The sequence below is a fragment of the Macrotis lagotis genome, chromosome 2 (genome assembly GCF_037893015.1).
Source record: "Macrotis lagotis isolate mMagLag1 chromosome 2, bilby.v1.9.chrom.fasta, whole genome shotgun sequence".
Taxonomy (NCBI): domain Eukaryota; kingdom Metazoa; phylum Chordata; class Mammalia; order Peramelemorphia; family Peramelidae; genus Macrotis; species Macrotis lagotis.
In genome coordinates, this window is record NC_133659.1 from 285,673,816 (window position 1) to 285,695,859 (window position 22,044).

A 22,044-nucleotide genomic window follows, 5' to 3' on the forward strand; every position below is an offset into this window, starting at 1 on the left:
TTGTACTTTGAGACAATATAACATCTATCATATTTACACCAGAGGATATATACAACTTGGCATGACTGAGAAGAAGGAGAATGCCATCCTGAGTCTTTAGGGGCTCACTAAGGAGAGGTCACATCAGACATATCCATTCCCTATTTGACAGGAATATTATGGCAGTGAAATATCACAGATACAGAATCTAAATTTTACTAAACCTTTTGATAAAGACTTGGAATGTGGTTCACTTAGGAATGTTAGAATTTCTTCAAGTACTGCAACAAAGATTGTTAATTAATGATACAATGCCCTTCTGGGCTTGAGGAATCTAATAGAGAATGAGTACAGGAGTCCTTGCTTTACAACAGTCATGAATATGTTATGTAAGAAGAAAGAGAAAAGATATGAACTAAACCAATGAATACCTAAATAGAATGGCAAGTGTTAGAAATGACAAGAATCAAAGAATAGCTGATAGCAGTTCAATGTTCACTTAATAAGAAATCTCTAGTGGACAGTCATTTTATTTGTGATTGGTCTTAAACTGTTTATCATTTTAATCAATAACATAGATTAAAGGTATAAATGACATATTCTTGAAATTTTAAGATAACTAAAAAATGTGAGGTTTAGCCAGTACACTTATAATCCAAAAATGATGGTCAAGGAATCCAGAATCTAGAGAATTGGTTGACTTTGATATCAAGGAATTCAATAGAGATTTATTTACAAAATATCTTCATAAACATAAGATAGGGAGGAATAGGTAGATAGCAGTGATCCTGAAAATAACCTGCAAAACCTTTTTAGCAGATCATATAGATCATCAGTCTGATGTGGCAGCCAAAATATCCAAAGTGATTTGAGACTCCATGAAGAGAGTTACATCTTCCAGGATTAAGGAGGTAATGTTCTGACTGTATACTGAGCACATCAAAATTCTTCTCTAGTATCCTGTTCTATGCAGAGTGGCATGATTTCAGAATGAAAAATAATGTAGAAAGTTTCCTAGAGGAGGGAAACTATGGGTAGAGTGCTAGTCAATAGCTAGAGTGCTACTGAAACTTAGTAAAACCTGAGTTCAAATCCTGCCTCAGGTATAATCTTTCTCAGCTTCAGGATCTTCATTTGTAAAATGGGCATAATGATATTATCTACCAAATAAGATTGTTATGAGGATCAAATAATATAAGATATGAAAAATGTTTTGGAAAATTTAAAGCACTATATAAATGCTAGTCATTATTGGATAGGCAACCAAGAGACTAATCTATCTGACAACAACTTAGGTATATCAATTGCATGGGATATATATATATATATATATATATATATATATATATATATATATATATATATATATATATTAGCAAAGGATTGAGTCAATTTTCCCTAATGCTTCATTATCCCCCCAAAGATAAATACTGTACTCCTATCTGGTACAGCATACCCTAGAGACAGTGTGGTTTCAGTTCCAGACTACTGTAATAAAGCAAATAGCACGCAATTTATTTTGGTTTCCCAGTGTATATGAAAGTGAATTTGATGTTCATCCTTCATAATTGAAGATCATGTTGTTATAATCATTATGACATGACTTACACGATTTTATTTATTATAGTTTGGGGATTGTTGGGCAAAGTCAACCATTTCACTTTTCCAGAACCATTCTACCCTGTAACCTGATTGATAGGAAACAACACTATTGGTGATGGTCTGGATGTTGCTCTTATTCCTATATCAATAAAACACCTTGGAAAGAAGGTGACAGCACAATATGTCTAAGTCTGTTTCTCCATAGATCAGCCCATGTTCTAATCATCAGTATGGCCTTTGCTCTCAGATCTTCCACCTTTGTCAATCATACTATATTTTTGGATATATAAAAGTTATATCTATTCCATCCTTCATTCTATTAATTGTTCAACACTGCACATACTTTAATTTAAAACTATGCTATTGTGAGAGTGGAGCCAAAATAGCAGAGTGAAGGCAGGGAATCCCAGAAGCTCTCCCTTAGACCCCTCCAAATGCCTTTAAATTGCTACTCTAATCAAATTATAGAGTGGAGGGACCCTCAGAAAGACTGAGTGAAACAATTTTCCACCCCAAGACAACTTGGAAGATCCTTGGGAAGGGCCCATTTCACCATATTTGGAAAGGGCCATAACCCAGACCAGATCGGGCAGGCCACCAGAGCAAATCAATTCCAGTCATCCAGACCTTCAGGGTGCCTGGGTTCCTAGGTTCCTGGGGGCACTTGGATCCTTGGCAGTGGGGGCAGTTTCCAGACTTCAGTCCAACGATTGTCAAGGACAACGTGGAAGGTCAGCAGGAAAACTCTGCTACACCACAGTGAGTGTGTAGTCCAGGCCAGCTCAGGCCTCAATGTAGCCCTGGACTCAGGAAGCAGAAGCAGGCCTGAGCACCCAGAAGCTGTTTCCATAGAGTTCAGCCCACAGACAATAAGGGGGTCAGGGGAGACTGCATAGATCTCTCTGCCATCCCTGGGGCAGTACTCTGTTGCTTTAACCATATTCAAATCCAGTCACAGTCTGGATTCCCATAATGCCATAGTAGGAACACACTTTAAGGTTCCAGGGCAGAAAGGGGGCTTGTGGTCATTCATAGACCAGAGCACAAGCCAGGAAAGCAGTCTGAGACTCTTATAAGATCTTTAAATTGAAGTTCCTGCAGGAGGGGTCTCTGAAAACTGAAGCAAAAATCCTCAAAAGCTTGTGAAAGTGCATCCTCCACCCTGGAAGCAGAGCCCCACCTTGCCAAAGAGTTAAAATCAAATCATAGGCTGAGGAAATAAGCAAACAACAGAAGGAAAAGAATCTGATCATAGACAATTACTTTGGTCCCATGGAGGAACAAAATACACACTCAGAAGATGACAAAGTTGAAACTTCTGTATCCAAAGCCTCCAAGAAAAATATTAATTGGTTTCAGGCTTTGGAAGAATTCAAAAAAGATTTTGAAAATCAAGTAAGGGAGGTAGAGGAAAAATTGGGAAGAGAAAAGAGAACGATGTGGAAAAATCATGAAAACCCAACCAGAAGTTTTGGTTAGAGTCACAATTTAAAAACCAGTTTAAGTCAAATGGAAAAAGCAATCCAAAAAAAATCAATGAAGAGAAGACTATATTAAAAAACAGCATTGGTCAGATGGAAAAGAAGATTAAAAACTCTCTGAAGAATGCAGAATGGAACTAAGGGAAGCTGTCAACTTTATGAGAAATCAAGAAACAATAAAAATACTCTATTGCTAAAAATTTGCTAAAAATATTGGAGCCTTCAACAAGTTATAATCTTTTTGCTGGTAGAAGGTCTTGCCTCAGTGTTGTTTGTCACCACCTGAACAGGACAGTGGATGTTGAAGTTTAAGAAGGCTCTGGCAATTTCCAAAATAAGAAAACAATGAAGTTTGTTACATTGATCAACTCATCCTTTCACTTGAGTAGTTGGAGGTCACTTTAGTTTGAACTAATTTCTTTCTTTTTTTTTTTAGGTTTTTGCAAGGCAAACGGGGTTAAGTGGCTTGCCCAAGGCCACACGGCTAGGTAATTATTAAGTGTCTGACACTGGATTTGAACCCAGGTACTCCTGACTCCAGGGCTGGTGCTTTATTCACTACACCACCTAGCTTCGCTAGCTTGAACTAATTTCAATACTGTTGTGTATCAAGAAATAAGGTTGGTTGAGAAAAGAAAAAGAAATGGGGGGAGAGTCTCAGTGGAGTAATCAGAGAGTACAGAACATTTATTGATTAAGTTCACAGGTTTTTATAGGTGCAGTCCCTAGTGCACATAAATAATTACAAAAGTAACGTCAAAGAACACTGATCAGAACTGCATCAAATTTATAAAGTTACGAGTCATTCCCTTATTGTTAAATGATCAAAGTATATAAAGACAGTTTTCAAATGAAGAAATTAAAGTTATATATAATCATATGGAAAAAATGTTCCATCTCATTTTTGATTAGAGAAATAAAAATTAAAACAACACTGAGGTATCACTTCATACCTATCAAATTTGCCAAGATGAGAAAAAGGGAAAATGATTAATGTTGGAGAGGTTATGGGAGTATTGGGACATTGATGCATTGCTGGTGGAGTTGTGAACAGATCCAACTTTTCTTTAGAGCAATATGGAACTGTGACCAAGGAACAATAAAAATGTTCATTCCCTTTGACCCAGTAATTCCAATTCTAGGTCTATATCCAGAAGCAATCATAAAAATGGGAAAAGACCCCCATGTTCCAAAATATTTATAGTAGCTCTTTTTGTAATGGCAAAAAAATGGAAATTGAAGGGATGCCCATCAACTGTGGAGTGGCTAAACAAGTTATGGTACATAATTACCATGGAATATTATTATTCTATAAGAAATCATAAAGAATCCATCTCTAGAGAAACATGAAATGGGTTACAGTATCTCATGATTAATGAAAGGAGCAGAAAACCAAGAGAACAATGTACACATTAGCAACAACACTGTGAGATGATCAACCTTTATGGAAACAGTTCTCAGCAGTTCAGAGAGCTAGGAAAACCTTATTAGACCAGCTATGGCCAAGGTTATCCCCACCCAGAGGAAGAAAAAAACAACAACTACAGAGAAACTCTTCAGAACCGGATGAACATTTTATAAAAATATCCCTTATGTATCTCTTTCCCTTAATTCTAATTTCTCATACTGAAAATGACTAATCTGTAAACATGTTTATCACAAATAGGTATGTACAATGATAACCTGTTACTGAGAGGAAAGGGGTGGGAAGGGAGGGGGTGGAAGGAAATTTTGCAAGAAATAATATATATATATATATATATATGCATATGGATGAATTTTGAAAAACTTTCATAACATGTTTGTAGAAATAAGATACCAATAAAAAGATCACTGATAATCATAACAGATATTTTATTATTGTAAAAGTTAGAAATATTGTGAGAATTACCAAAATGTGATACAGAGACATAATTTGAACACCTGCTAATGGAAAAATGGTTCCAAATAGACTTGCTTGATGCAGACTTACCATAAACCTTCAATTTTTATAAAACACTATATTTGTGAAATGCAATCAAAGCAAAGTACAATAAAATCATATAAGTATATACTTGTTTCTGGGCAAACATGGTGTCATTCATATAGTAGTCAATGAATATTTGTTGAATTGAAATGAATTTCTATTTGGAAACTAGGTTTGCCTGAAGTATCATGTTGACACAGAGCTCCATGAACCTTAATGAAGTAACATAACTGTACTTCCTTGTATTTTCAGCATATAGGTTCTGCTCAGCGACCTGAGCTGCCCATGCTATTAATGCTTTTTCAACTTTATCTTGCCACATAGTTTCTGTTAAACCCTCCAATATCCTTAAAACCTACAGTCCCTCACACATTATCTGCCACTATCTAATCATCCATTCCATTGTTCCTCCTAAAAGTGAATCTGATATCTATACTTCAAAATTCTAATCAAATTTATCTTACTACAACCAAATACAAAGTACCCTCATTTAAATAATATCTTGCTGAAAAAAGGGAGGAATTAATATGTCAGCCCAAACTGATCTTTACAAAGATTTTGAAACTCAGTCAATGTAGTACAAAGACAAGGTTTAGTTAAAACTTTAAATTTACATAGCCATCTGTTCTATTTACTTAGCCATATCTACCTTAGGGGTTCACAATTCATTTAGTATACATTTGCATTTAAATAAACATTTATTACCTTTTTAAAGAGCAAATTCCCTTTTGGGTTACCATAGCAAAATCGACATCATTGAGAGTGATAATATCAGAGTTCTAATCTTCTTACAGTTTTGTGTGTGTATGTGTATTTCTATAATACTATAATTATGTGTTCATTCTTCTTATATTTGTAGGTAAATCATTTCTTTTCTTTGCAGTCATTTTAGCATCATAGAATTTAAACTTGTGGAGGGATCTCAGAGTGAAAAGATCTTTCAGGTCTAGTCTAACTCTTAGAAAAGTTTGGTTTTTTGTCACAGCTTTCTTTTTTTATTGTTATTATTTTTATATCACCTATACTTCCTGAGAACATTCCTGTCTTCTTCCCTACTCATTAACCCATCTCTTTTTTATTTTTTAAAACTGTTTATTTATTTATTTAGGGCAATGGAGTTAAGTGGTTTGCCCAAGGCCACACAGCTAGGCAATTATTAAGTGTTTGAGACCAGATTTGAACGCAGGTACTCCTGACTCCAGGGCCAGTGCTTTATCCACTGCGCCACCTAGCCACCCCATGAAAGTCACTTGTTGATGAAGCAAGTTAACCTATCTCAAGTTACATAAAAAATGTGAGAAACAGATTTCTCCAGATCTATCCATTTCTTTCTTCTCTTTAATATCTTCTTTAACATCATATTTGCAGGATTGGGTCATCTGCAATCATGATTATTTTTTTTTGGAAATCAGCTTAGGAAAACTAAGAACCTTATCAATAAGCCTTATGTATATAAAAATTCCTTACCTATAATACCTCTACAAAGGAGAGAGGGAAGGCTATATTTTCTTTTTTATTTTCATTTTGAAAATTGTTTTATTAATGACTTTAGTTTGTACGTCACACTTTCCCCAATATTTATCCAACTGTCTATTAAGTTTTTCCTTGCAAAAAATCCCAACAGACACAGTCACCACCCTTGATAGTGTATAGAATATTCTACACATAGATGTTCCCAACAAGAATTTCTTAAGCCACCATTATGTACCAGACAAATCCCTGTCTTCAGAGACCTCCCATGCCAAGAATCAAGTTCAAACAGGCCATCTACTGGGTCAGTCTCTGGGAAATAATCTCTGCTGGGAGGCATCAGAGAAAAGAGGGATGTGGAAGCCAGAACCAGAGGTTGGGCATATTTTCCCATTTCTTCTCTGGAGGTTCAGCATGCTCACTTTGTCTTGTATACAGAAAGACAAAAACCCTGGTCCTGATATTGTAGATAGGAAAAGAGCTTTGCCTATTCTGTAGGGACCTTTCCAGTGTTCAGCCAGCCAGGTCTGCTCAGCAACGGGAAGTCCCTGAATGACCTGAAATTAAAGGAGAGAACACTGGCTTTGGGTTCAAATCCCACTTTGGACACACTTCCTTGGGTGACTGGGCAAGCTTCCTTAAGCCTTAGTATCCCCAATTATAAAATGAAGTGATTTGACCAGGTGATTACTGATGTCCCTCTTGTGCTAGGAGAGAGTGCTGGACCTAGACTCAGGAAGTCCTGGGTTCAACTCTGTGTCCAAGCCCTTTCCCCTCAAATGCAAACTCCTTATGAGCAGGGCCTATTTTGTTTTTATCTTTGAATTCTCATACCTGGTAGGTGCTTAATAAATGCTGAATGAATGAATGAAAGAATGATTGGGTTGAGAACACCCTTGGGAGTTTCCCACATTAATGCTGGGGCTGAAAAAAAGGATAGGACACTAGTCTTGGAGATCTGAGCTCTAAGTCAGCTCTAGTCACTAAATCACTTAATCTGTCTGCCTCAGTCACATCAACTGTAAAATGGGGGTAATAACTACACCTAATTCCCATGGTGATTGTGAGGATAAATAAGATAATATTTGTAAAAAAAAACAAAAAAACAACTCTTACAAACCTAAAGTCCTATGTCAATGCTAGCTAATATTATTATCATCATCATGACCATCCCAGCACTACTGTTTTCTATCTGCATGACATCTCAGGGCCTCAGTTTCCTCATCTGTAAAAATAGGTGAATTGTCCCTTCTAAATCTTTTAACCTATTCCTACCTCCCATATTTCAGAGGTTCAGACTGGTACCCACATAGTCATGGTCCTGGGACTGAGTGTTTTTCAGCAGTTTACCAGTAGTTGGTATCAAGGTGAGGAATTCCAACCAACCCTCTGACCCAGTCTTCTGACCTTCAGCTCTCCCAGCCATTCAACAAGAAGAAGCAAGCCAGTGAGATAATCCATTTATCTGCATAGTTCATTTGGCAAGGAAAACTAAAAAACACTGATTTCTTGGGAAAGAACACCTACAAAATAGAGATCTAAAAACCCCCGTGTCATAATAAATATCAAGTTGATAAATGACCCTATAAACATTATACTTTATATTGATACAGAGCTAAAAGCAATCTTCTCATTCTTCAATCTATTAAAAATTCCTTTCTTTTCATTCATCTTCCATGCCCAGTTTTAACAGCAGGGAAAACTAATGAGGGTGAAAAAGGGTTGCTCTCCCATTAGAAAGGAGAAGAAAAGAAACAATGATGAAGTCCATTAGAAAGGAGAAGAAAAGAAACAATGATGAAGTCTCACTTACTCACAGAAGTTTTGGGGCACTGAGGTCTTAGAATGATCACCTGCCACAGGTTGGCCCATACCTATCTGTACATTAAAAGTTCTCGACCTATGATCAGGTGTTCTGGTTCGATTCAGGTGCCTTACAAGAATGCTCCAATCCAAATGGCAATCTGACAAATATGACCATGGAGAAGAAAAGGAGCATGTCCCTGAGGCATGGAGCTTCTTTCCATTACTAAAAACCACCTGTATGAGTGGAGTGGCAGAATATAAGAGAGGTTTTTAGAACTATTGCCCCTCCTTCATACACACTTTTGGGGGCATTACTCAGTATCTATTGAAGCCCCCCCCACAACACTGGGCAAGAGAGAAGGGTAGTTGAGCAATCTTGCCTTTGGAAGTTGATGGAAGAAGAGAAGCATCTAAAGTAAAACCAATAACATATCCCTTCACCAAAGATGAAAAGCAAATGAACCTGATCATGGGAACAGAACAGAGGAGAAGGGAAGAGTTCTATTTTTCTTTGACTCCTCATTATTTCCTCTTTGAAAGGCTTGGCTAAAAGGGAGGGAAGAGAAGGGAAAAAATGCTACCAAGAAAATGGCAAAGTCCTGGAAACTTTTGACAGGTGGGGGAATAAAGAATATTTCCCCTCTTTTTGCAAAATTAATCCCCCCCCCCCCATATCCAAACTTTGACCTTCCTTACTCCATCTACCCAAGTCTTAGGGTTCCCAGTTACCCCTTGGGCCCAAAACATAGGAAACTTAAGTAGAAAGGATGACAAGAATGCTAAACATTCACAGGGATGGGTCCTCCGTGGGGGACAAGTTGCTGGCCATTTCTCCCAGGCCAATTTGTAAGGCACAGCCGGTGGACATCATGGCAAGTCTTTGACCACACTCAGGTACACTTAGTATAGCAGGGGTTACTGAGAGAAGGCTGCTTGGCACGCTCGGAAAAGAGCCCTTTGGTGCCTTCTCTCTTCCTCCTCCTGTTTTCAGGCCATTTGTTCTGCTTTGATCTCAGCTTCAAATTTGCTGGTCAGGGACAAGGCTTCCAAGAAGTTCTTGGCCGCTTTCACTCCTTTGATGGCCACATTGATCTCTGAGAGCTTGGCCAGACACATCAAGCCGCTGCCTTCCTCCAGTTCCCCTGCAGCTGCCTTGCGGAAAATCAGCAAAAAAACTCTCGAAAGCTCAGCTTGCTGTCTAGGTCCGCATCCACCTTCTTGATCATGTTCTTAAGCCCCAGGTGGGTCTAGGGAGCTCCAAGTATCTCTATCTTCAGCTTCAGTTCCATCAGGTCAATGTACCCATCCTTGCCAGAGTCATACCGTCGGAAGAGGCTCTCCATGTCCTTGATCTGGCGGCGGCTGAACTCCGGGAACTCGGTGTGGGGCTTGAAGACCTTGACCTGCCGGGGCCGCGCCTTGCCCTCGTGGATGGACTGGAGCCGCTGCAGCTTCAGGGCCAGCGCCCGGGTGGCCATGACCTCGGCCCCGCGGCAGCCCAGACGGACGCAGGCACGGAGCCCTGGATGCGCGGGGCTCCCGGCTCTGCTCCGGGCCGGCCTCGGAACCCGGGGAAAAGGGCGGAAGGCTATATTTTTTCAAATCCTCTTTGGAATCAATCTTGGTCATTCTAATTAAATAATATTCAGTTTTAATATCCTTTTTTCTATTCTTTCTGTTTTTTGTCAATTTATATATGTCTTCTCAAGATTCTCTGTGTTTTTCATTTTTACATATACCATCACAATTTTCATTAAAATTAGATAATTGCTAAACAAGTACCAAGGTTCAAAACCTAGTCTAGACGTGAGGGAAGGAAAGATAGAGCAACTAATTAAAAAGAGGTGATATGAGTTTGTTCAAAGCTATTGGATGAACTCTAAAGGTTGTTCATATAACTGCAAATCTTAATTTGGATATTAGGCATGAATAACGCACTTGATTTTTTCTTTGAGGATAGTAAGGAAAGATCTTTTTTGTGTGACTATGGATCTTGCCTTGAAAGTTCTGCAATATTCTTTGACTTGATTAAATCAGCATAATGTCTTCTGCTAACAGGAGAAACTGAGGACTTAAGCACTTATAAGGAATCTCTCTTCAACTTTGTGTTCTATATATATTCCCCATGAAAATTATAAATACTGTTGACAAATATGTCCCCATTTCATGCAGTACATAAATTAATTATTAGAAGGTTTTTGTAAGTATTACATACTTTGAGGAATCTGGAAAAATTGTAATATATCAGCAAAGGAAGTCTTACAGAACTTCACATTTTCTACAATTTCTTGTTAAAACCTGTCTGTTTCCTTTGAGTGCTCTCACCAAAGATATTTCCAACATTAATTATCATTTATGTGGAAAAGTAAGCATAGAAGTCAGTACCTTTGATGCTATATTTTTTGGAATTAATCAAGTCCATTTTTTCCATGCCTACAGTATCTTCTCCACATTTGTTTTGTGAATTGATCACAAATGTCTTCACAATTATGTCACTGCTAGACATTAGGAAATATTTCAAAATTAAATAAGATAGAATTCTTGTCCTCTTGAGGGATACTGCCTATAAGAACAAATATACTTATATACTTTATATATATATATATATGATTTTTCCCAAATTTTGTCAGAATTTGAATTCTAATTCATTGTTCCATAGTATGTGAAATGAACTCTTTTCATGCATTTTGCAAATTAAGGCAATTGTTTTTCCTATTTATTTACTTTTTTCACCTTTCCAGTTAGTTATCACTTATCAAAGATTATGAATTATCTTTTCATTATTGCATTTTTATCTTAATTCTATAGTCAATTATATAATTCATTTGAGCATGCTGATTTGATGCATACTCATTCTGTCTCCTTGCTTATTTTATCTTCAATTCCTTTTGGTTAGGTTGGTTGAACATTCATTTGGTTGATGTCCTTTGTTTTATGTCATAGTTATTTCTGCAATTACCACTTTCCCATTGACTAACATCCCTTGAACCAAGAACAACTAATTAAGTAAATTCACTCAATATGGTGACTGTCTGAAAAAAACAAGCAAAATTTTGCTCTTCAAATCCTTTCTGACAGAAGGAATGAGGTTTATTTTAATATGTTTTATTAGTGTTTTTATTTATTGTATTGTATTCTTTGTGCATACATTATTTCTGCTTCTTTTATACTGTATCAATTTTTGTTACTTCTTATTTTATTATATTAGGTGTTTATATGATGCAATTCCTTTGAATTCTGTTTTGCTGTTGTATTATAGCTTTTTATAATAGGATTATAGGTTTAGGGAGGAAAAGGAACTTAAAAGTTATCTAGTCTTTATCTTCATTTTACAGTTAAGTAAATTTAGGCTTAGAGAGATTAAGTGATTTACCTAACTTATCTAATTTATCTAACACTTACTGATCTAACAATTAGTGAATATTGAAATCTAGGTTTGCTGACTTCAAACCAAGAAGTATTTTTTTTGAACCATGCTACCTTACTGATAATCTCATTATTTCTTCTCTTTGAGGTAGAAATATTGATATTTTTGATGTGGTAATTTGATTTTCCAGGAATTTATGGTCTTTACTATGCCCCTTGCTTTTATGGGGTTCCAAAGATATTTGTTTTGAATTGTATTTTTTTTGATGATTCTGATGAAGACTACATTTAGTGGATCTAAAATTATTTCTCATAAATACCTGTGTTTGACCTTTCTTTGAACTTTCTTGGAGCCTACTTTCTTGTAGAATCTGACAAGCAAAACAATAGCTATACTCACTCTGTTGTGAGTTCTATGGTGAATGAGTATAGCACAATGAAAAAAAGCATTGGTTTGTGCAACTAAGTGGTCCAGTGGATAGGACACCAGGCCTGGAGTTAAGAGGACCTGAGCTCTAATTTGAACTCAGACACTAATTACCTAATTGTATGACCCTGGACAAGTCACTTAACCCCACTGTCTTACAAAAAAAAAGAGAAAGGAGTATTGAATTTCCAGATAGGGGAACTGTGTCCTTGCTCATACCACTGAACTTCTCTGAATCTTAGTTTCTCTATCTGGAAAAGAAGAGATTTGGACTAGATGCTTCTTCCCACTGTAAATTTTTGCTTTATAACTATGTCTTATCTGAAAATTAGGTTAGTAAATTCACTGAGGTTCATCATTATCAGGTTCATCATGAAGTGATATTTTTTCATCAAGACAGTGCATATCAAATTTAATCACTAGCATTTTAAAAAAGATTTAAGTTTTACAAAGCACTTTGAACAAATCTCATAATAACTCATGAAACAAAATCATTTTAATCTGGGTGACTGGAAAGTGCCCATATTCCTGAAATTACAGCTCTAAGTATCAAAATATTAAGACTTTGGAGCAGAAAAGAATAATATTTCAAATGTCATATTTCAATTTTCAAAGGAAGATGTGCCAAATCTTTTCTTCCCTTTGGAAGCCACACATATCTAATTAGAGATTAAGTTTGGCACTACTGGTGCATAGAAAAACATTTTTATTTACCATATCAACAAGTCATTTTGTTTGATGGGTTCACAATGCTCATTGATAAAATATCAGATAATAATAATATTTATATGGCTTTTTTAAGGTTTGCTATGTGTCCTTTAAATATTTATCTCATTTGATCCTCCTAAGAATGTGGAAATAGATGACATTATTATCCCCATTTTACAGATGGCTTAACTGACTCACCTAGTAATAGTAGCTGGGATCAACTATTAGATGGGTAAGCACTTTAAAAACATTAGTTAATTTTGCTCTCACAACAACTCTGAAAAGTAGAGGCTAATATTGTCTCCAAATAATAGTTGAGGAAACTTGAAGACAGAAACTCTTTCATGTCTAGTAAGTATCTGAAGTTAGGTTTCGACTCAAGTCTTCTTGACCCCAGGCTCACTGTTCTATAAACTTTGTCTCATAGATTCCAAATGAGATAGAAAAACCCCTCACAAACATACAGTGGATAAGAAATGTGAGTTATCATCATTAGAACTATTGCATTTTGCTAGTACAAAAGTTATTAAAAATAGGCAAGAATTATTGAGGAATAAAAGCAAATAAAAGAGTTGGAATATTAAAATATGTAAATATTAAAATATTTTTATAATGACTGCAGAATCATTTTGAGAAATATGAATACTAGGAACATATAAGCCCATTACAGAAAATCCTAGAGTAGCATCAGATCTGCCCTGTTTAGTTGTGAGTTTCTTGAGAGCAGATTGTCTTTTGCTTTTCCTTATATTCCCATTCATTAGAACAGTGCTTATAGCATATTAGACACTTCAGTTGTTTTTGTATCATTTTAATCATGTCCAACTCTCCGTGATTATTTGAGATTTTCTTGGCAAAGATACTAGATTAATTTGCCACTTCCTTCTCCAACTCATTTTGCAGATGAAAAAACTGAGTGAGCAGGATTAAGTAACTTGCCCCATGTCACACAACTAGTAAATGTCTAAAGTCAAATGTGAACTCAGATCTTCTGACTCTGGGTCTGGCTTTCTATACACTGGCCCACCTAGTTGCCCCAGTTAATAAATGTTTATTAAAAGCTGGACTGACCTAAAATCTAGCCTAGAAGATTCGGTGTCAATCAAAAACCTGAATAGTTCCTGGAAGATGTAATTTTATGGGCATCTGGTGAATGCTTCATAGCAGGACATTCATAGATAGAACCAAAAGATTCCTAAATTGAAGTCTGTGAAACTATTACCCAAACATAAATAGTCCCCCCAAAAATCTTTCTTTATATACCTCTTTGTTCTTTAGTTATATCAGTTACGTCTAACTTTTAATGACCCCCATTTGGGGTTATCTTGGTCATTATAGTGAAGCAGTTTTCATTTCCTTCTTCAGGTCATTTTTACAATTGGGAAATTGAGGCAGGTAAGTGACTTGCCCAAGATCATACAGCTCATAAGTGCTTGAACTCAGGTCAGGCACTCTATCCATTGGACTACCTAACTATTCTATAACTAAACAGAGAAACTTCAAACTATTCCATTAAAAGATGATAGTGTCCAGAAATACTTCCCTCTCCTTAATTTAACTGAACATTCTAATAAATGTATGATCAAAGGAAATGAATAAAAATTTAAGTGCTTTCTATGTGCACAGCAACATGCTAAGTGCTACAGATAATATTGAATCCATAGAATCTGTGCTTTCAAAGAACTAACATTCTAACAGGAGGAGAACCTCTGTATCTCTTCAAAACTAGTTGCAACTTCACCTACTTTATAAAATTCTATGGTGTCCATCTATAATCTAATAATCCCTTGTCATTGATTGTAGAGGGAAATTTTTGTGTAGATAATAATAACTAACATTTATTTAGGTGATTAAGGTTGAAAAGCACTTCATGTGGATTATTTTATATGATTCACACAATAATCCATGAAGAAGATTCTCTTATTATCTTTATTTTATAAAGGAGGAAACTGAGACTCAGTTAAAGTTAAATGATTTGCCCAGTCACATAGGTAATAAATGGCTGAGGCAAGGTCTGAACTTACACATTTCTGATTCCAAGTCCACCTTGGTATGCTACACCACCTCTCTGCTTCAGCAATTGACCAGTCTTAGATGATTTATGAGACTCTTTACAGCTAAAAAGAAGCTCTATAGAGTTCTACATGGTGTCCAAGAAGACTATATTGAATCCTTGCTATGTGATTTTTAACTTCTCTGGATCTTTGTTTCTTCACTAAAAACTGAGTCTACTGATATCTAAAGCACCTTCATCATAGAGTAATTCTTAAGCTCTAATGAGATAGGAATGTGTATTATGGGATATGTGCTAGTCACACTATATTCAGACATATCCTTGTTTACTTGTACAATTATAATTTAATGAGTATGTTATGGAATATACTCAGAATTAGTATGAACATCCGTTTCTGGAAGTCTATCTCCCCACTCCCGACCTTGCTCATGAATACCTAAAACTCATTTGATTCAACAATTCAGTATCAAATCGCTATTTCTTTTTGAGTGTCAAAAATCATTGGAAATGTAAATTGTATTCAATTAAGTGCTAAAAAATATTCTGAAAAAACAATGAATTTGAATTTATTTTCCTTGCTCTCATCACATTTTTTCTACAATGAGAAGGAAAGTGATTGGACAAATCAAGTGAGGATGAATTTTTCTTACAAACATCATTTTGGTGAAGCAAGGTGACAAAGAAGCTATGATCTGGACTCTGCATTCTCTGAGTAATGGAAGTTGCTTGTTCAGCCTGACTAGGCTCTGCTGTATAGTTGTTCTCTACTTTCTCCATCTAACTCCAATATGCTCCTAGTTCACTCAGCACTATGAGTCTGCTCAATTTTTCAATTCCATTTTCCCTCACTTACACTCAATGAAGAAACATATTTCTAGATGACTTCTTCAGTATGACTAGTCAAGCATAGATAGCTTCAGAGGTACTCTTCCTCTTTGTTCTTCTCTACCTCTCCACCCAGGTGCCAAAAGCCCTGTGCAAAAATCCCTTGAAAATCTAGCATGCTTGGAAAGTTAACCCATACATATTCTAGCCTACTAGGTCTCTGTGACCTTTGTTCCTCAAAATTCTATGATCTTTGCTTCTTGCATCTTCTATGTAAAATGGTACATAAATTCTTATTATTTTATAGTTTACTTAGTGGAGAGATAGTAAGTAAATTGGCTGGGATACAATCAATCTGAGAATAGATTTTGAAACTTAAAAGACATTCTATAACTAAATCTTGTCTACTAGTCACCTATGGAAGAGAGGTGTTTTGGGTGGACTGTGGAGTCAGAACTGGAGTTCATTCAAAAGGTGATAATGAGGAATTATCATCATATTCCTATAGATGAGTCTTTTCAAGTAAGGTATGTAATGAACATTTAAGTTGTATTGCATATCCACTGTAGTTGTTTAAATGTCTAGGCATGTGACTCTCAGGAGGCTGAGCTCTGTATTACCTCTAAGAATAGGAGAGTGAAGGATGATGTCTTCACCACAGAGGTGGGGGTTGAGGAGGAGGGAAGAGTAGGGAGAAAAGACAAGAAAGCTCCAACAGCACTGCAATTTTCAGGGACTCTTCCACAATCAATGAGAAGAGTATCAAATTAAAATTATGTCTGCTCCAACTCTTCTCAAATATTACTAGGCCAATTCAATTATACTTTCAAACAAATGATACTTCCCTTGTCACTCTCAAAGGATTAAGGTAGCAGGCTTGCCCCTTCATACAAAATACCTTTTACAGAAAAGTTCATCAGAAATAGAAAGTAGAAGGTTAACTTATTTTTCCAGGGAAACAGAAATTAGATACTTTCCATGAACTTGACACTAACTCTAACCTCATGTAAACATGCAAACATTATGTCTTCATTCTCTCTACCAATTAGGAGTCTCTGTATATTCAAAAGTATGAAAAATGCCTCAGGCTTGAAATCATATGCTACACTCATAACATTTTTATAATATAAGTTTATGACCACACAGATGCTAATTTCTCACCTGCTATTTCCTCTGTACTGGGTATGCCCTGAAAAATGATGATCTGACCATGTTCTTGAATGACCTTTCCTGGAATAACCAATTAATTTTTGCCCTTGACACCTGACTGTTTAACTAAACACTAGTTGAGTCCTCTGTTTCTGATTACTATCAATCTCAGTCCTTAACTGTACCAAATTTCCTGAATAATCAGTCTTTCACCTTGTATTTTTGATACCACCTGACTCTAATCCTATAAATGATGGCCAAATCCTGTTCACACCATTGGCCCACTCAGGCTAGTAGGCTTAAGCCTTCAATCAAATAACTATATTTCATCAATGTTTGAAGATTTGCTATAGTATTAAGAATTTGTACTTATTTCTAAAATGAGTTGGAGAAAGGGCAAACTAGCGCAATAATTTTGTCAAGAAAACCCTAAATAGGGTCATGAAGAGTATGATGCAACTGAAGATGACTATACAACAATAACACTAATAAAACACAGAAATATGATATGTCACTATATACCTAGACATTTATTAAGTTTCTCTTTTTTTAGCAGTGAAATTCCTAGTAATATTTTACAACTTAAATCAATTTACACATTCAGTTATCAAGGAAGAGCACTAAGTTGATTAAAGGAAATTCTGACATGACAAGAAATTAAAGCATTTTGCTTTTGTTTACTTCAATTTTTAATCCCTTTGACCTTCTCACTGTGGAGCATGTTGTCTCCTTCTCCCATTGGGGCATTCTCCATTTAAGGAAACAATCTTCCTCACTGTGCCATGATGATCTCACGGGCATCTTCTTTCACCCTCTTTTTTTGCCTCTCTTTTATGTCTTTTTCCCTCAATAGCAGGTAAGCTTGAGGGCTTGTATTTATAAGCAATTTAGTACAGTGTTAACTCTTAGTAAACAGGTTAATAGATGCTTGTTAACCTCACTTTGCCTTGCCTTTTAGTGTAGATTATCATGTCTAAATATGCATGTTTTATCATTTTAAAAAGATGACTATTGAGATCCATTGATGATAATTATCATGTAAATGAAAATGTTTGATTTTAATCAGAAGAAGGAAATGAGTTATTTGCTGACAAAGAAGGAAATAAACTGTTCCTTTACTTCAACTTTAGTGTTTTGGGATATCCCATTTACTTAGAATGAGCTGAGAGACAGAAACATTGTTACTCTATTTGTCATTAAATTTGGAACTTTTTAGAAAGAGCAGAATTGTCACAGCACAATGCAAATGCTTAGTAGTATTTTTGGATTCCTGAATGCCCCTGGAAACCTGTTGTTCCCTTTTCCCCTTGAATGGACAGTATTAGAGCATTAAATTTTTTTTTCTATTTTCAGGGAACCAAGCAGTAACTTGGAAGTCTGAAGATACAGACTTCACAAATAGTTTCCTCTAAAAACCATTGGCTTCTTATTTATCCTATCCCCTAGCACCATTACTACCAGGAAAACAAAGTCCTCCAATTAATTTGAGTTCAAAAAAGGGACTTTAGTCCTAATAATAGGAACATTTTTATAAGAATTTATTTAGTCAGAGTTCTAGCCAAGAAGGCAGAGAGAAGCCAGGCCCTGTTCTAAGGTTTCCTTTCTTTCCCTCAGAAATAATATAAATCAAGCTTCTTATCAGAATTTAGATCCATAATATGCAGAAAAAGAAGCTAAGAGAAGAACATCTACCAATAAAGTCTGTCTCAGAGGAACATGGGTGAGCCAGGGGCAGAGAGCAGAGAGCCAGTCCTGGGGTGGCAGGATAAGACCAGGGACTAATGTGACAACAGTCATGCAAGCTTTAGTTGTGAGCCAAGCAGACAGGAAAGTTCCAGCAGAGAGTTCCAGAGTGAGGCTAGACATCGATTCAGTCAGCCTGGCTGCTCTGGAAGACCAGGGCCATGAGTCCCATATTTTCAGTGGGATCCCCATGTTTCCAGTAGAGTCTCTCCCCCCCCACCCCATCCGGGTGGTAGAAAGTGACTCTTCTTATAACAAGCACTTTAACAGTCCCCCCACCCCAACCCCAGCCAGGCTCAAGCAGATCTCTCTCAGTACTGAGTGAATAATAAGGTGATTAGCTATAGAGTCTGAGGGCCCAGCTCACATTGTTCAAGGATGATCCAGACCCTGTTGCTCCCCACCCGCCCCCACCCCAGACATAAGGAGTGGGCCACAAATCAAGGTCACAGACACCCCAGAGAAAGTGGTTTAGTGGAGTTACTAAACCCAGTGAGGAAAGCCTCTAGGATTTTCAACTCCAAATGTCTGTGAACCAGCCTCACCCCCAACACAAGATCCTAGAAAAAAAAAAGCCAGTGGGGTCTATTAAAAGCTACCCTGAAGACAAAGATCCTGATTACAGAGATCTAGAACTTTTGAGGAGAATACGAATTGGTCTCCAGCCCAGAAAGACTACTTAAAAGAGATCAGGATGGAGTTTAAAAACCAATTGGATAAACTGGGAAAAGAAATTCAAGAGAAAATTAACACCCTGCATCAAGAAAACAAATCCTTTGGGAAAAAAATTGGGCAAATGAAAAACTCTTCCAAAAATTGAATTGACCAATTCAAAAAGGAATTGCAAAAGGTAAATGAAGAAAACTCTTCTCTAAAAAAAGATTGGAATCTGTGGAAATTAATGACTTCATGTAACAGCAAGAATCTGTTAAACAAAGTCAAAAAATAGAAATAATAGAGGAAAAGATAAAATACCACATCTGCAAAATGGCAGAACTAACAGAATAGATCCAGAAGAGACAACTTAAGAATCACTGTTCTTCCTAAAAACAGTGAGGATAAAAAAAAGCCTGAATTGGATATTTCAAAATTTAGTGATGGAAAATTGCCCTGATATTATGGAACCTAAGGGCAAAATAGTTATTAAAAGAATACATAGATCCCCTCCTGAAATAGATCCCAAAATGAAAATACTAAAGAATACTGTTGCCAAATTTCAGAACTACAAGATAAAAGAGAAATTACTGCAAGCAGCCAGAAAGAAACAAATTTGATACTAAGGATACACAGTAAGGATTACACAGGGCTTGGCTGTATCAATATTGAGGGATCAAAAGGTCTGAAATACAATATTCTGTAGAGCAAGGGAGCTTGGAATGTATCCAAGAATTTATCTGGAAAAACTGATCCTTCTTTTCTGGAGAAAAAGATGAACATTTAACAAAATAGGAGACTTCCAACTTTTCCTGATAAAAAGGCAAGAACTAAATAGAAAATCTGGGCTTCAAAAGGAGACTCAAGAGATACATGAAAAGGTAAAAATGGGGAAAAGAAAAAAACTGCTATCCTATAAGATGAAACTGGCCATATCTCCACCTGGGAGAAAGATTCTCATAATTCTTGAGAATTGCAACTCTATTAGAGAGTATATACTTAGCCAGAAGTAATGAACACTCATGACTTGTCCATGACTCTTATAGAATGATTTAAAAACAATATTTCCTTAAAGGGATGGGACAGTATAGAGAGGGCAGAATGGAGGAGAATGAATGGGGTAATCACAATATATGAAAAGGACCTATTGCAATAGAGGGGAAGAAGGGAGGAGGTGAGAATGGCCTGAATCTTATTCTCATCAGATTTGACTCAAAGAAGGATTAGCATACACATATTCATTTAAGAAACTTATCTTACTTCTCAAGTATTAAAAGGGGAAAGGGGGAGGGAAAGGAAAAGAGGAACTAACAGAAGGAAGGGAAGGAAGAAAGGGCAAAGGGAAAAGGGAAAGAAAGGAGAAGGGCATTAGATATAAGGGGGCAAGCACATTGAAGGAGATTGTATTCAGAAGCAAAATATTGGGGAATATGGATTAGGTTAAAAAAAGAGAAAATACAAATAGAGGGAAGCTAGCATGGAGGGCAATAAAGAGTTAGCAATTAAAACTTTGAATGTGAATGGGATGAACTCTCCCATAAAATGTAAGTGAATAGCAGAGTGGATTAAAACCTAAAATCCTACAATACATTGCTTATAAGAAACCCTTTTAAAGCAGAGAGATACATACAGAGCAAAGGTAAACAGTTGGAGCAGAATATATTTTGCTTCAACTGAGCTGAAAAAGGTAGATGTTGCAATCCTTCTCTCGGACAAAGCAGCTGCAAAAATAGATCTCATTAAAAGAGAAAAGGAAGGAAAATATAGCCTCCTAAAAGTTACCACAGACAATGAAGCAATTTCAAAACTAACTATGTATGCACCAAGTGATATAGCATCCAAATTCTACGAGGAGTAGCTGAAGGAGTTACAGGATTACATAGACAGCAAAATTCTACTGGTGGAAGACCTCAACTTTCCTCTCTCCGATTTAGATAAATCTAACCATAAAATAAACAAGAAGGAAGTTAAGGAGGTAAATTGAATGTAAGAAAACCTTGACATGATAGACCTTTAGAGAAAATTGAATGGGGATAGAAAAGAATATAATTTTTCTGTACTACATGGCACATACACAAAAATTGATTATGTACTAGGGCATAAAAACCTTATAATCAAATGGAGAAAGGCAAAAATAGTGATTACTTCCTTCTCAGATAATAATGCAATAAAAATTGCATGCAATAATTGACCATGGAGAGATAGACCTAAAACTAATTGGAAACTAAATAACCTCATTTTAAAGAATGAGTGGAACAAACATAGGGAGAATTAATGATTTAGTTCTAGAGAATGACAATAATGAGACACATACCAAAACTTATGGGATACAGCCAAGGCAAATATTAGGGGGGATATATATTTTATCTTTAAATGCTTAGATGGATAAAATGGACAAAGAACTCAATGAACTAAACGTGCAACAAAAAAATAGAGAAAGAACAAATCAAAAACCATCAATCAAACACCAAATTAGAAATTCAAAAAAATTAAAGGAGAAATTAATAAAACTCTAGGAAAACAACTATAAAATACTTTTCACACAATTAAAATCAGATTTAAATAACTGGAGAAATATCAACTGCTCATGGATAGGCTGAGCTAATATAATAAAAATTACAATTTCTACCTAAATTAAACTACTTATTTAGGGCCAATCAAACTTCCAAAAAATTACTTTTAATGAGCTAGAAATATTGTAACTAATTTCATATGAAGAATCACAAAGTTAAGAATATCAAGGGATTTAATGAAAAGAGTACAAAAAAGGTGGCTTAGCCTTACCAGATCTAAAATTATATTATAAAACATCAGTCAATAAAACTGGTACTGACTAAGTAATAGAATGGTGGAT

At 36.0% G+C, this 22,044-nt stretch overlaps 1 long non-coding RNA gene and 1 pseudogene across 1 annotated transcript in view; both read right to left on the reverse strand.

The window, feature by feature from the left end:
• The window catches only part of LOC141511723 (uncharacterized), a 131,368-nt gene that overhangs the window by 43,520 nt on the left and 65,804 nt on the right, over positions 1-22,044 (reverse strand). The window lies entirely within an intron of this gene.
• On the reverse strand, positions 8,650-9,710 carry LOC141511722 (EF-hand domain-containing protein D1-like; annotated as a pseudogene).